Source organism: Teleopsis dalmanni, chromosome 2, assembly GCF_002237135.1.
Source record: "Teleopsis dalmanni isolate 2A chromosome 2, ASM223713v2, whole genome shotgun sequence".
Taxonomy (NCBI): Eukaryota; Metazoa; Arthropoda; class Insecta; order Diptera; family Diopsidae; genus Teleopsis; species Teleopsis dalmanni.
Genome location: NC_051847.1, coordinates 52,242,396 through 52,256,435, shown reverse-complemented (window position 1 = coordinate 52,256,435; position 14,040 = coordinate 52,242,396).

Genomic DNA, 14,040 nt, shown 5'->3' with positions numbered 1-14,040 from the left:
AAATCCTTGCACTAGATGATTAAGGACAATATGCGTTCCGTGAGTATAAAATGCCGCGCGAAAATTGCTGCAATATCAGTTATTTTAGACGTTTTAAGCAGTGATCATGTCAGTCGTCAGTCATCTATCATTAATCAGTCAATGTGTTATTATTTGGTGATTAAATTAGAGGCACAGAGACATTATACGACAAACTTATTTCAGTATTGATGTTATACTCAGAGTTTTCTTTGCACACCATCACTGGGTGAAGTTTGTCCTATAATATATCAGTAAAAACTCTTTAATTTATAAACTAAATTTTGAACTAAATGAGAAAATTTATCTGTTCTTGGGATGCATTTTGTGCAGTTATGTATAAAATTGAAAATAGAATCATCACTGGGCAAAGTGTGTCTCGAGATGTGATAAACGTTGCAACTGTTAGAAATGATTAAACTTTTATAAATTTATGTAAGTGATAATCACAATATTTTTATTGTAAAATATTTAGTAGCGAAAATATTTTAAAATTAAATAGCGATTGTCGGCATAGTCGCTTTTCTAGTGTGTCACTTAGAGGATTGCAAGACAATATTAAGTGACTAGACCGAACACTCGTGCTATAATTTTAAAATTAACAACCCTAAATTTTGTGATTTAGATTAGTATCTGTGTAGTTTATCTGTGTTGTGATAGTTTTATTGTGATGTTATGGTTATGGTGGTATGGTGAGTAAAATTGTAGCAATTAACTTCTTTGGCAGCCTAGCCTTAAGTGATTTATTTTCTCATAAAGCTAGACAACCATTGAAATTCGTTGTTTCGTTATCAACTTGTCTAACAATTAATTAGTTATCAAAAAAAAAGTGAAAATCGAATAAATTAATTCGATAAAAGGAACGATCGTTGTGATATGCGCTTTTTTAATTATATCACAGTGATTTTCCTTTATATTAAATTAATTGCAAGCAACATTTTCGTAGTTTGTATATGTTTGTGTTTTATATGTTATTTATTTACAGTTAATATGTGGTGTAAATTTGCAATAATAAGCTTATATTGTTTAAGCAACAGGAATAGTTACAGTGATGTATTTATTACAAGCGAAATTTATATCACAGTGGCTGTTCTTTTTGTTTATTTCAATAAATTCATAGCTTTAAGTCTAGGTCAGAAATCAGTTACAGTACGTATTAACATACTACTTAATATTGAAGGGAACTATCATTGTGATGTTTTAGCAATTATAAAATCTTATATCACAGTGGCTGTTCTTTTTGATTAGGTGGTCAGCACAACACAGGTGTTCATATTTGTTATAAAAGAGCTTAAAAATATATTGTTATAATTAAAGGGAACTGACTTTGTGATGTACTAAAAACATTATATATATCACAGTGGCTGTTCTTTTTTATTTTGCAATTAAGCGGCCGTAATCAATTCTCAAATAAAATAAAATAATAAATAATAATCTAATATCTAATATGCCAGCAAACTGCGATCGATACAACTTTTTAATATTAAAAAATAACGTATATCATATATTGTTGAGCCAGTGCACTTGAGCATTGCCTGGAACCTGTAACCATATTCTTTATGTATTTTTGGATCAGATCAATCTTGAGGTCCCTGAAGATGTCATTCGTCGTAATGTACCATGACACCTTGAAAAGTTGTCTCAGAATCATATATTTCTATTATTATAGTGTTATTATTAAAAATTAATTTTTGTAATTATTGTTAAAAATCTTTTAAGTTTATAAATAATTTAGAATTTTGAAGCTTAGTGAAAATTTCACTCATAAACTGTAGACTGTTATTTGCGTCATAGACGTATACGCTTATTTATGTAAACCCAAACATTTACTTCAAGTTTAAATAAAAAATTTAAAAAATTAATTTGAATTGTTCTTTATTTTATTATTTAATTATTTGGATTTTCGCGAAGCTTTTTCAGAGTAAGGACCATAATATGCATTTAAATTTTTGAACAAAAGTCTAAATTTTTGAACCATTTCGTGACTTTGAACTTGTTGATTTCGAATGGATTCTGGAATTTGGAATAAATGTATTTCTAAATTAAATTAATAAAATTGTGAAATGCACCTATTCACATATTTATAGGATTTTAGTTAGTATTTTTTTAGTTTACCAATAAAGCATAGTAGAAGTAATTAGTTAGCTATATTACTTCACAGGCGATGGATGTTTTATCTGTTCGATAATATTAAAGTATATTAAAGAAATTAGAATAAGAACTTAGGTAGCCACTGCGGCGATATTAATGTGTCAAATACCGAACATTTAAATTTTTAATGTTTATATAATATAATATATTATATATATATATAAAAAATTAAACCCCAAAATTTCACTGTTTCCATAAGTTTAGTTTAGCTTCTAACTTCTATTTTTAAATATTTCAAATAAAATTTTCGGAGTAGTTTTAATGATAAAGATATGTAACGTTTCCTTGTTTCAAGCAGTTTCCTAATATAGCGAAACGAAAAATATTGAAGGAATAATGCCTAAGTTTAGAGGGGGTTGAAAAGTTTGTAACCTGTACTTTTATATTTGTTTTTTTATATTGTAGCTATAAATTTTTTGCCTAATATTTATGTTAATAAAAGATTATAATATATGGACCAGTTACCAAAGGTTTTGAAACGGGTCCAAAGGCCTTATGTGAGCGCATGAGTGTGGTAATTACTTCTTGGCCAAGCTCTTGTAACAATATAAAATTTTGGTCACCCATTTGAAGTGTGTTTTTGCCCTATTATACTCCTCCACCGGGTTATGCCATGTGTAATGATTCACATTTTCTATATTATAATTTATGTAATATTTATTATCGTAAATATTATATGTTTATTGACAATATGTTCATGATATATATGGCACAAATTACTGTTATTTAATTCCACTTATAACAAAGTACTACATATATGTAATTTATTATTATTTATTGAGAAAATCGTTAACTATATAATAAACGTTACACTTTTTTAAATGATATATATTTCATATATTTTATATTTCATATTTCACAATAACGATGTGATTAAAGAACATTTTTTATAGTAAAGAAAATATTTTAAAATTAAATAGTGATTGTGGATATAGTCGTGTTTTTCGGTAGTCGTTTAAAGGACTAAAGGATAATACTAATTGATTCGATGCCTTATACTTCAAATAGAAGTTAAAGGAATATATATACTGGTATTATAATTTACATTAATAAACTTAGATTTTATGATAATAATCCGTGTTGTGATAGATTTTCTGTTTCGTGATGATGATATGGCGAGTGAACTTTGTTGCAATTAATTTCTTTGGTTGCCTAGCTTTAAGTGATATATTTTCTCATACTATAGAGCTAGGCAATCAATGAAATTCATTGTTATTTAAACATCTTTTTTTCTTTTTGATTAATTAAATATCTAAATTAAGTGAAAATTTAAACTAATTAGTTTGATAAAAGGAACGACTGTTGTGATATGTGACAATTTCCCAACATATCACACTGTTTTTTCTTATATTAAATTAATTACAAGCAACGTATTATAATTTTTAAAGTTAAGTTTAAGTTTTTAATTTAGAGTTATTATTGATAGACTGCTTAATATCAAAGGGAAATATCATTGTGATATTTAGCATTTATAAAATTTATATCACATTGGTTTTTCTTTTTGATAAGGTGGTCAGGACAACAGATGTTCGTTTTTGTTATAATAGAGGTTTAAACTTGTAATAATTAAAGATAACTGACTGAGATGTACTAAATTTATTATTATTTATAAAACATTGGCTTTTCCTTTGCAATTGCCCGACAGTATTCAGTGAAGCTATTAAGATAATACCTCAAGATAATAAATGCTGGTATTTTAGTTATATGTATACAATAATTAGATTAAAATATGTGAGTAAATCAAAGGTTATTTTTTATTAATATTGTAGAAAACATAATCGTATTTTTATTATAAATAAGTTTGGAAGTTTGTTAAAAAAATACTATGAAAATAAAAAAATATTTTGATAATTATTATACAATCAAGAAGGGATTTTCGTTAACGAGAACATTTGTGTACTCACTAAATATACTTCCCGAAATAAAACTTCGTTATATCCTTAGCCGAGATAGGAGATATTCAGTCATTCGAATGAAGACAAGAATACATATGCTAATATCACACGAAGTAATTAGTACAACATCTTATATTGCTTCCCGGATGGATCACAAAAAATGTGACTAATAGTCTTAAATCCATCTAGACATTTTGTTAGGTCAGAGACAATCTTATCGTATTGAGATGATACAACAGGCTAGATAGTCTGTGCGACAATTTGCCAGAACCTTTCTAGTCTAGTGGCTATCAAAGGTTTTGTATTATCGAGGTCTTTCAATTTTCGTCCAATATGAGAATTATGATAGGAAGTAATCCGCAAATACATGTCAATCCACCGAATTTCGTAGCTAAACTCTTTTTTGTGAATGATGCAGTGAAGTATTAAGAAAGATTATACTAAGGATAAGATATCGGTTTTGAATTTATTTAAGTAGTAAAGGATATAGAGTGTTTTCTTATTTACTTTGTTCATTTTTCTAGAATATAATTCAACTAAAACATAAATTTATTTTTTAATAAATTCGTTTTGTTAAATATTTAAAAAATATAACAAAGTTTGTTTGAAAAAATTTCATAAAAACTTAAAAAAGTATTAAAAAAATATATTTTCACAGTTCATGGGCTTAAGTTGAAGTCGTCAAATTCTCAGTGCAGAAAAACATTAAAAATAAAAATTAAAACTGGTGCGACTTAAGACTATAGACGGACTTTTCATAATTATAATTGCAACAATTATTTTGAAATTTTGTTCTAACTCTTGGAGTCCTTTGTTTTTTATTTTGCTTAATCAGCTTTTCAGGATTTTGCACCTCATTTCTTATGCTAAGCAGAAATTCAACATAAGCGCATTGCAACTGAAAAGTTTTAGTACTTGAAATCCCAACCCTACCCCGGATTCGAGTCCGAAATAGCAAACACCAACAGAAACTGCAATTGTAACTGCAACTGGAAATAGACGACCGGAAATTTGCTTAGCAAAGCCGTGATGTCACTACGTGCTCCAATAACTTTTTGCTATTTAGTGTTGCGCTTCGGGGAAAAATTTTCACTTACATTTGCGCCTTGTAATTTAACTACTATTTTTTGATGATTTTAATTGTTGTCATATTGTTTCACTAATTTTATATCCATTGTTTTATTTTCCCGATTTACATGCCAACATCCGATTTAAATATAACTGATAGAGGAATATTGGTTTTAAAATCACAATCTCAATTTTTTCTAATTTCATTAATTATGGTTTTGTGTTTATATCAAGCACTATTTGTTAGTAGATATAGTATATCGCACAATAGGTGCTAAGGTGCTTTTTTGTAAAAGTTCCTGTATATAGATTTTGAATAAATTATCCTCGTCTTTTCAAAGCAAATATTGTCACAATTAAAATCAAAAAAATTAATTAAATTTTATTTAATAGAAACAATCTATTGTTTTTAATAGAGAACCTCGAATAATACTGAATGGCAACAACAAACATTTTTATTTATTTATACTGCTGTTTCGAGTATTGCTAAATATCCATCATCAGTGGTCTTGGAATTATTTCTTGTATTTATTTATTCGTAAAAAATTTTTTGAAACTGCAAGTACCAAGGGTTGAACTCGTATCCTCTCTAAATTGAAGTTCAGAGTCAGTGTTCCTGACCCAACTGATTTAAAACCGTACTTGACTTATATAGTCGAACTAGCAGTTTTGTTAATTTGCTGTGAAAGTTCATTAACAAGTTCACTTGCTGTATTATAGTAAAACGATATCATAAATCAGTCTGCAAAATAATTGAATTCATTAATTATAGTTAATTTGAAAAGTTATATTACAATATTATTTTCTGTATTATTTTTATTCTTTGTTTCTTGTAAAAACTAATTCCAAAACCACCGATAATGGGTATTTGGCAATACTTAAAACAATTGTATGGTCAATGAAAAATTCAATTAATTAAAAATAAATAAAAACTTTTGTTGTTGCAATTAAATACTATTCGAAACCATTTTATATATGCTGACTTTTTTTATAAGCTTTATTATAGCTGAGTGTTGGGCTGTTCGAAACCTCTCTAAAAAATTAATGAAAATTCTAAACATCATATACCAAAATATGAATAAATTATCTTTTCTAAGCATTTTAGAAGAATCAGGTATTATCAGGTATTGAACGCATTGGCTCATTTAAAACCTCTATCAGTATTAAGATTTTAAAGTCGCTATCGTAACATTATTGGAATCTTGAATTCGTTTAATTTATTTTTACTTAAGACCAGTGTATCGATGTATAGTATTTTTTCAAGAAGTTAATATTTTTAGTATAAGATACAAAAAAAAGAATCATTAAGAGACGCATTTATTGATTAATCAACCGCTGATTGCTTTAGGAAATCGACGGATTTAAGAATAACCTTTAATATGACATTGTAGACATTTGGTGGAAATATATATAATGCTTACGAAATATTAGGACTTATTCTTATAGAGAGGTATTCATTCTTTCGCAGAAGGCAGTGTTTGAGCATACAATAGTGTGTAGTATAACTTAAAAGCATTTTAAAATCAACTCCACAGTTGCTTCTTATGAAGCTTCATATAATTAGTTTAGATAATTTTCACGTTGTGGCTGTATACAATCCTTTTTGCTGTTCAAATACTATATTAACAAAATGTATCTACATTTTCTTATTACTCTGTTATCCATTTATATAGAAAATTTAAATTAGAAAGTAACGCACAAAAGCACTTTTTAGCTTTAATTTAGCACTTTTAATTAATTTATGTTAGTTTTTAAATCGATGAGTTCAGTATGACTCTAATTGAGATTTCAATATTATTTGATTATAGGAAATCACTATAGGAAATCACTTATGTTGTTGACACAATCATAAATATGAATCCTTTAATCATGTTTCTGCAAACAATTTTTTAGACATGGCAATATTTATTGATTTCACGAAAGTTGAAGTCGTGATCCAAGTATTTTGGGTATATCAAGTTTGTAGCAAAAAGCACAATTAAGGAAAATTGAATGCCTTACATCTATTGGTTTAACCACATGCATATGAAACCGCAGGATTCCATATTGCATGCGTAGTATTTCATGGTGGGTTAGGTTATCAATTGTGTTTTATAGTAACAGATATTTATTTTTAAAATTTGTACGTATTCATATACAAATTTTAATAAATTGTAATTTAATGTCAGTGACTAATTTATTTAATAGCAACTATTGTATTTGATAGAGATGATATCGTTCTACTATAACACAGCAAGTAAATTTGTTAAAGAACTTTCACAGCCAATTAACAAAACTCCAAGTTCGATAATACAAGTCAAGTACGGCTTTGGGTCAGTTGGCTAATGAACAGGGCAGGGTACGAGTTCAACCCTTGGTACTTGTAGTCCCAAAAAATTTTTTACGAATAATTAAATACAAGATATAATTCCAATGATGGATATTTAGCAATACTCGAAACAGTTAATTAAAATTCAATTAATTAAAATATGAAAAAGAATTTTTCTTGCTGTTGTTCACTATTTTTCGAAAATGCTCTATTTAAATTTTAAAAATTATACTAAGTGAACTAACTAGTTCACAAGGCCGTCAGCCGTCAGATACACAGGGGGATAAACACGTATTTTGTGTACGTGCCGTAACTGTTGTATACTGTCGGTAGTGTGATTACATCCTCTACGCGGGGGCGGCTAGAAACAGGTCCATAGTATGGTCATGTCTCAACTATGGATGCTGGCTAATTGTAATCGGGCGGACGCAAGCAATAGCGTCTTAAATTAAAGCTCAAATCCAAGGTGGAACAGCATATGCCGAGGGATGAATGGCCATGGATAGTTGGTCTTTAATATGCGAACTCTGGATACTTGTCAACCTCCAGTTTTAATTAGACTTCCCACGATAAACGGGCTATGTCGTGGGTGACTTTTCAATCCCGAATTAATCAAACGTTTAATGGATTAATTAAATAAAAATTCAAATGAGCTGGATGTCACTCTGACGGCATCACCTCAAAATGATTCATTCACAGAATCATCCAAAATCGAGTACGTGCCGGCCACTGGGCTGGAAGCCGCCATCCCTCTTGATAGCGCTACAGTGTGCGTCAAGATGGACCCGGACAGGCCACCGTTTTTTTCTCCGCTTGCGGAAACGGTGAACGTACTGGCAAAGAATTTGTAGCGATCTCAAGTAAGACGGCAGGAAATGATTGAACTTATGTCTTCAAATTCCAAAACCGCTGAATCTTCTGATTCCGACACTGATAATGTGGTCTCACAAAAGACCGGTCTAACAATCGTCGACTCCAAAGTTAACAACCTCACTTTGGAAACACCGAAATTCACTCACCTCAAGAGCAGTGAACGAAGAAGGTTCAAGGCGATTATGTCGTAAGGTCATAGCAGAGCAGAGGCTCTAAAAATCGCCACGCAGTCCTCGTCTGCGAATAAGCGAGTCAGATCGGATGAGCAATCTCCCGGTTTGATTTCTGCTAAACAACCTAAGGTGGCTCATGTGGGGCTTACCAAGCCATCGTACAGCCTAGCTTTTAAGGGCGTACGTTTAGGCTTCACGTCGGTTGATCCGGCTGTCACTTCGCTTCTCCAAGAAGCCATCATTGATGTTGTTATCCAGCATGGAGTGTGCTGATAAAATATAAATAAAACTTGCGTAGTTTAAGTAGAAAATATTCAATCAATAGTATTGTCTTTTCTATACTTTGGTCTACAATGATTCACTGTTACCTGGATATAGTTCACGCGGGTGCGTGATTCCTATCAGAAAAAAAGTTCCAGTAAAATAAAAAACTTTTTTGGTTAAAGTAAGTACTTAGTATTGTTGCATGAAATAAAAATGAACTGTAGACAATATCATAAGTTATTTATTATATCGTATATATACTTATCAATATCTTATCTAGATATACATATACATACATATACATATATCTTACATAGTATTTGGAAATTCATCACTCTCACATAATAACCTTTTAGCATGATTAATGTGGAACAAATTCTCGACTACATCGTTTCTACACAATACTCTTTTTATAACCCTACTTAGTCGTTTATAATACATTAAGTGTCCTTTAGGCATTAAGGTAGATAAATTGTCTCCCACATGTGTCGTTCAATTGCATTTATTGCAATTTTAAATCCTGTCTGTACTTAGGTGGATAAACTTAAAAATTTTTGCAATTTTTATTAGTATTCGAAAGCAGAAGCTGTGTGACGATGTAGTTTTAAACTTTAAGTATGTAAATTTTCAAACTGAAAACAATATTTTACAAAAAAATCTTCCGCTCCAACGTACTTACAAAAGGAGCAAATCGATTAGGTTAGTAAAATGTTTGCCCATTTGTTGAATCATTGATACGTATTGTAGGTTCTCCACACAGGATACTAGAAAAGGATGGACAGGATGCTCAAGTACGAAGCAGTTGCATAAAACAATTTCTTAATTTTATAAACAATATTTTGAAATACAAAACTGTACTATATTAATTGCTTTTAATATTAATATTTTTTTAACATTTTTTTTCATAGGCCGACTTTAGCTGTTAGTGAAATTGCAAACAAAAAAAAATTGTGAATACAATTTTTGTATTTAAAACAAACTGGAAAGTATTGCGACCATAAAGGTAATGAAGACCTTTCTGGATAACTGAAAACTGCTATCACTGACTGCTATCACAGAATTCCAAAAAAATCCAAAATATAAATAGTTTTCGAACATCTCTCATATATGTACAACTGTTCAATATTGTAGATTATTGAAATAATAATAATATAATTCAATATTTCAGTTAAATTCAAATACTAAATTATTGTCTGTTGCGCCCAAATAATGGAATTATTGCCATCTCTAGAGGAATCAATGGAATATTTGATCTCTTAGTGTAAAGTTGCTAACACAATATGACTTCAATCAATAAAGTAAGAGTAAACATTGATAAAACATTTAAATTAAAGTGTTTTACTTTCTTTTTTAAGGCGAAACTGTATACGGTTAACACTGATTTACTTACGATGGACAAAATGGAGTTGCACTGGAGTGGGAGAAAATCCGGTGCTCACATTTGTGCAAAATCGCATAAATTAAACCCATGATAAAGTTTGGTTTAGAAGTTGTTATTTTTGCTATTTAATAGCAATACGGGGAGAGGCAGCAGCTGCGTGAAGCTGAGTGGAGCTTGTGGGAAACAATCCAAAGTGACCAAACAAATACGGAAATACATATTAAAATATACATTAGGCACTAAGCAAGTGGAACAGTTAAAACAACAACGAACGGAAATGGTGAAAAAGGCTCGAGCGCTTTCTATTTATGAGGAAGCGTTATGAGTTGAGCATAGGAAAAGCCATAATGGTACATGAAAAAAGTAAAACCCAAATAATGTGAACTGTCCTAATTTTGTTTCTGTAGTCAGTTTTCGTTTATGTGATTAAAAACATAAAAAATCGATTCAATTATCAAAAAATAGAATAAAAAATATTCTTTGACCTGACTTTCATCACTTTTCAGATAGATAGTTATTGCCATAAGTCAATTTATTTTCTATTTAAATTTTCTTAATACTTTTTTGATTTAAGATATTATGTACATACATATTTTTTATTATTAGTCAGCTTTCAACTGTTGTCTGGGTCTTACGATATCAATTACACCTTCTCGAGTTAATACGTCTAAGTTCACAGACCTTCAACACTTTTCAGTTAGATAGTTTTTGCAATAAGGCAATTTTTTTTCTACTTATTTTTTTTTTTGTTTTTCATACATTTCTGATTAAAAATTGTATGTACATACATATTTTTTATCATTTGTTAGCTGTTGGCTGTTGCATGAGTCCTACGATATCAATTACACCTTGCCGGGTTAATATCCCTAAGTTAGTACCCTAGAAAATTCCCATATGTAGCTTCATTCGATAAACTCTAAATTTGTGAGACTAGTTTGTATTATAACAGATTAATAGATGGATATCACTAAATCGATTAGTCTTATTGTTTTACCTTTATAGCGGTGGACATTTATCTTTCTCAGGATTGCTTTAAGTTATAATACGGTATGCGTCATACCTTCATTTGTAATAAGTCTCCAGACAAGTTGCACAATTGTTTTTATTTTGTATTTGCAGAAATTAATTATTTTTTTAGATATATTTCACATATCTAAACATATGTGTGAGAGCTTTAGTTTGATACATATGCCCAATCGTCTTTAACCGTTTTGACTTTACTTATCTATAGATCTCATCGTCTCACATATACGCCATGTTGCAGTTCTTTTATAATGTCAGGCTAAATAGCAGGAAGAGTAACTCTACAGATATATTCTGTTGAAGAGACAACCTATTTGCATTGTGGTCCTGTGTTATATATAGCTGTTAAGACACCCAAAAAACAATTGCTCTGGACTTTTCACATAGTAAGTGAACCATCCATCTAGACATAGTTACATAAATGAGATGCAGATCTGTGAAATAGCTTTAATAGTAGCAGTTTTATTTATAAAAATATAGAATTCCCTTTTATTATTATTATAACAACCAAATCTGTACCAAGAAGATTCTTAAGATCGCCAATAATTTCACCAAAAATACTTACATGGAGTTTCAGAGATGATTGCTTTTAAGATTACCTCAGCCGATTTAGTATACTCTGGCTACTATACGAGCCGTATAGTACAGCCGTATAGTACTTTACTACCCAGTGTAAAGTGCAATGCTACTTCTAGTAGTAAACTCTATTTTTGCCTAATTTTTATTGGGATTGTGATCAGTTGAGTCATTTAAAATAGATCTGCAATCTGGTTTATAATATGTATTAAGAATAATTTTTATAATTTAACTATATCTGTCCATTTTTAAGCGTCCGATCTGGAAGTTTTTAACCTCTTGTTACCAAAGATACCCGTATGCTATGCGCACAATTAAATCTGTCCTCAAATATGCAACTCACATGGAGTTAGAAAGGTTTTCTAAATTATTGAGTACATTCTTACGGCTTATTTGCAAATCACTTATGTACGTAACTATTTTGGATATCAATCTGAGTAATTTTTAAAAAACGGATAAGTTGCTTTATTGTCCTTAATAGTTTTCTTTGGATCTATTGTGTTATTGAAATGACATTAGTAGCGGTGTTATTTTGTCTAAGGATGGTCAGTTCTATTATCCGAAGCTTACTCTTTGTTTTCATTGGAATTGTGTTTTTCCATGGTGGTTTCCAAGCCGGACGCATGATATCTTATATCCATGAGGACCTCGTTGCCCACATTAGATCTAACTATACAGAGTGAGAAGTGGGAGGGTGTGTCAACTTGGAGAAAACAGTGACAAGGATCTCTTTGGCATTTACCAAGGTGAATGCAATCAGACACTTTACCTTGTATGTTCACTCTCTTCCCTTCCCTTAATACCTTAATACTTTATAACGTTTTTTTAAAATGTTTAAACATTTTGTTTAAGAAACTTTTAATTTTATATTGTTGAGAACTAGCTCATTATTTTGTGAAAAATATTAAGGCTTTTAGCTATTGGTGCTATTTATTTACACAAGCTTTATAGTTATTTTATAGTACGTTCATTCGTTAATTTTTTTTTATACTTTATTGAATAGCAAAATGTATCTAGCACTTCAATTAATGAATTATTTTGTATTTAATAATTTTGTAATTTCATCAGAATGTATCTGATTGTCTATTCTTCATTTTCGAAGCTATATAATGACTTTTTTGTATTTAAATAAATGCCAATAAAAATATAATAATTTATGTGTATTTTATAAAAATAGAACATCTACTGTCATTTTGTACTGCTATTATAATTGCTTAATAAATTTATAAATTTTTTTAATTTCATGTCTGATGTGATTTATTTATTCTATTAATGTAGGAAATGAAAGATATTAATATTAAATATAAATATGCAATTAAACTTCTCAAAATATTACGAATATTTCTTTTTAAAAGTGTTTAATAATTTTTGAATATAACTATAATTTTTTACCTAAAACTTTAGCATTTTTGAGATTCTTGCCACTTTGTCACTCCGTTTTTCGCCAGTCATGGCCTTTGAATTTTTAATTGGGATTAATAACGCTTTTATGCGCAAATTAACTGAGATTTAGTTATGAATTTATGAGAAACCTTGTTTGCCTCACTTTGCATATTAATTACTTAATTATTAAGCGATATTTTCATAAGTTACGAGAATAATTATTGCTGTCGAGATTCGCTTCTAAACATCATTGCATAATTTCAGGCACAAATTTAAAATGCCTAATCGTTTACAACGTGACAGAGGCACAGGTGTGACACCTGTGTGTTCTGAAATACACACTTTTATATATAAATATATATATATATGTATATGTATATATATATGTAAAAGTTTATAATTTTGTCTCATATATTTTAGCACAGAGTTTGTATATTCAATTTTATTTCATTCTGCATTCGTACCAAACGAGACGATGCTCCTGAAATTTTTTTAATTACATATTCCCATACAATTTAACAAATGCTTTAACAAGTTTAATTTTATACTGTGTGGGGAACTTTTGTGGTTCTTAATATTTATGATTTACATACTCGAGATGTGACTTGACAAAACTTTTATTTTATGTTTCTTAATAAATTATTTGCTCAGTGTGTTTTGTATAATATTTTAAAGTATAAAATCCTCAAGTTTAAGCATGTATAAGTAGTTTTAAACATTTAAGTAACATTTAAGTAAATAACTTTAAGTTTTAACTCTCATAAATAACTTTCACTATCTATTGTTTTTTGAGTACTCAAATTGCCTTTTAATAAAGATATAACTGCTTATAGATTTTAAAGTATACTATATTCTCTAATTAGTTCAAAATCACTTAACTGTTGGTTATTTAATGCACTACAAATATTACTATAGATATTGAAGTAG